This window comes from Cebus imitator, unplaced genomic scaffold (assembly GCF_001604975.1).
Source record: "Cebus imitator isolate Cc_AM_T3 unplaced genomic scaffold, Cebus_imitator-1.0 Scaffold680, whole genome shotgun sequence".
Taxonomy (NCBI): Eukaryota; Metazoa; Chordata; class Mammalia; order Primates; family Cebidae; genus Cebus; species Cebus imitator.
The window spans coordinates 634,435-637,316 of NW_016107995.1; the positions used below are offsets into that span (position 1 = coordinate 634,435).

Below are 2,882 nucleotides of genomic sequence, written 5' to 3' on the forward strand. Positions count from 1 at the left end.
CTTTATTCTTCCAGATGAACTATTTAATGGTTTTCTCAATTCTCAGGAAGTTCTGCTGGAACTTAGTTACATTTAGGTGCTTAAAATGTTCTCTTGCTAATCGAGAATTTTTTGTATTTTCTAACACATATGAAGTGCTTAGCACAATGCTCACCACATACTAACAATGCTACAATTATTTAATTACTGATTGAATGTTGTTAGTAATCTGAAAGTTACTGTTTTTTGTAGATTTTATAATCGGCCAGCTTGCCAATCACGGCCAATCTAGGAGTTCTACCCATCTATTGGATCTCCCAATCCTAGACTTTAAAATTTGAGCCTTTGGGGCTGGTTTCTTTCTTTCAACTGTGAGAACATTGAGATTCCTTCACTTTGAGTTTGGAACTCTGTCAAACGCCTATATGTGAAGTCCCAGGGGGCTGCTCCCACGCATTTGGGTTGTCACTCCACCTTTCTCCTTACACCCAGCTCACAGCACAGGGTGTTCGCTTTTACTGCACAGAACTCTACCGTATTGAATTCCTCTACACCGCCTGTGCAGTGGTCTCCTTCAGGCAGCCCCTCCGACACATAATGGTACACACAGCCACCCAGGCCAAGTTTCTCCTTTGCAGACATGGCAAGTGAGGTTCCTGCACCATCCACCCCACGTCTCTGCGGTACCCACTCTCCTGGAGTGCCTGGCGGGACCCCACGTGAGGTCTAAACGGCATGCAGCGATGCGGCTACTCACTCCTTCTCATGGAAATCTCCCTTTTAAAATTGCCTCTGCCAAGGATTAGATCTCAGAACTTCCACCTGACTTTTTGCTCAGGCCCCTCTGTACATGTAAAATTAACTTTAATAGGTTTATAGGCAGGTTTTAACATTTTCTCGTGATTGCCTGTTTTGGATAATCCTGTCAAATGATATTGAATCTTATCATCTAGATGTTAGCTAGCTGCAGACCCTGTTTCATTCTACAGGAAAACTTGATAGCGCACTGTTTCCATCAGCAGCTAAGTCTCCAAAACCCCGTAATCGCTCTCCTTCTCTTCAGCTACATCTTGTTTTAAAATTCTGTAATTCACCATTCCTTTCCTTCAACGCTCAGCCATGTCAGAGAAAGCATTTCTTACAATGACCAAAGTTTTCCAATTATTAGTTATTGAGACATCTAATGTAAAATTGGCATTTTTATGTTGCCAACTGTATTTTCATCCACATAACTGCAATATCCCCCCGCCCAGGATGCCGTGAGGACGGGTCCCGGCTCAGCTCCGGGGGAACGGCCTACAACCCAGGCGGACGGCGTCCCCGCCCGGCCCGGCGCGCGCTGTCCAAGGCGCTTCCTCCCCGGCCACCTTGTGCACCCAACATGAAAAGTTGTCACACTCCTCTTGGAAAGAAATGGAAACTTCACCGCCAGGAGGTGGCCGCTGAAGACCGCCGCCCACACCGTTCGGCTGCGGCCGCCAAAGGCGCTCCCGGGGATGCAGGGCCCGACCTTTAGCTCAACACAAGCCCCCGCAAGCCCCGCCGCCTTACAACAACGCCCACCCGGCCAGTGCGCCGCTCCCGCCCCCTCCACGTCTGCGCGGCCCGGGACTCGAGACCCCGGCGGCGGCCCGGACGATCTCCGCCTGCGCAGGGAAGCGGAGGGCGCGTCCCACGACCCTCGACTGCCGCTGCGGGCCTGGCCAGCCGGCGCCCCGCACCCCCTCGGCCGCGTTCCCGCCGCGGGGCAGGGCGAGGCCCGCCGCGCCTGCGCACTCGGTGACCAGGCCGCCCTGCGCCTCCGTGCGCACGCAGTACCACGTGACCCACTGCCAGTACCCAAGATGGAGGCCGCGGCGAGGCCTGGCCGCCTCTCCGCCTCAGCCTGCACCCCATTGTGTGCCCTGTAAGCGCGAATTAGGCTCGCAGACACGCGGTGCTGACCGCTAGGCAGCCATGCGGGCTACTGAGTGGGGCTGGATACGGCCGGGGCCAGTGTTTACGGTCACTACTGGCCCCGCATCCCTGCGCCTCCCCAACCGCAAAGCGAAGCACCCAGCGGCTGGCGCCTGGAGCGTCCGTCGGTACGCCCGCCCCTGGAATTGGCAGCTCCGAGAGCCAATGAGGTCCAGGACGTGTGCGGGGAGGCGGGCATGGGTGGAGCCTCTCTGTCGCTCATAGGGCGTCCGGTCCCGCGGTTGGGCAGCTCCTGGGCGAGGGGTGGGAGCAGACGGGCTGTGCGTAGGCCCCAGCGGACCAATGGATGGCCGGCCAGGCGCCCGGGGCGGGCGGGCGGGAGGCGGGGCCGAGCCGTAATTGACGAGCTCTTCATTAGAAACCAGGCGGGGGGGCGGGGCCCGCAAGGGGAGGTGACGCAAGGCTACCGCAGCCAATGGCTGGCGAGCCGCCGGCGGGCGGGGCGGGGCCGGGTCGGCTGACGGGCGTGCGGGGTGGCCTATTGCCGCCCGGCTCTGCGCTGGAGGGGGGAGAAGCATCATGGTTCAACGTGGGTCAATTTTTTGTGAATGAGGAGGGGAGGTTGTGGGGCCGCCACCGCGGAGCACCGTCCCCGCCGCCGCCCGAGCCCGAGCCCGCGCGCCCGCCCGCGCCGCCGCCGCCGCCCGAGCAGCCTCCCAGCCTGGGCCCCCGGCGGCGCTGCGGCCGCGTCCCGGCTGTCGCCGCCCGAGCCCGAGCCCGAGCCCGAGCCCGCTCGCCGGCGGGTGGCGGCGCAGGCTGAGGAGATGCGGCGCGGAGCGCCCGAGCAGGGCTAGAGCCGGCCGCCGCCGCCCGCCGCGGTAAGCGCAGCCCCGGCCCGGCGCCCGCGGGCCATTGTCCGCCGCCCGTCCTGCGCCCCGCGCCGCCCGCAGGCCTCGGAGCCCGCGGCAGGTGGACGCTGCCGGCCC

General features: G+C 60.9%; 2 long non-coding RNA genes across 2 annotated transcripts in view; one reads left to right on the forward strand and one right to left on the reverse strand.

The window, feature by feature from the left end:
- Positions 1–1,145: 1,145 nt before the first annotated feature.
- On the reverse strand, positions 1,146–2,073 carry LOC108296053. Its single transcript, XR_005198318.1, has 2 exons — positions 1,819–2,073; positions 1,146–1,379 (listed from the first exon to the last, which is right to left on the reverse strand). It is a non-coding gene; the product is annotated as an uncharacterized LOC108296053 (long non-coding RNA).
- Positions 2,074–2,442: 369 nt separating this feature from the next.
- The window catches only part of LOC119469496, a 68,733-nt gene continuing 68,293 nt past the window's right edge, over positions 2,443–2,882 (forward strand). The window contains exon 1 of the long non-coding RNA XR_005198319.1: positions 2,443–2,774. This is a non-coding gene — a long non-coding RNA (uncharacterized LOC119469496). The remainder of the gene's footprint in view (positions 2,775–2,882) is intronic.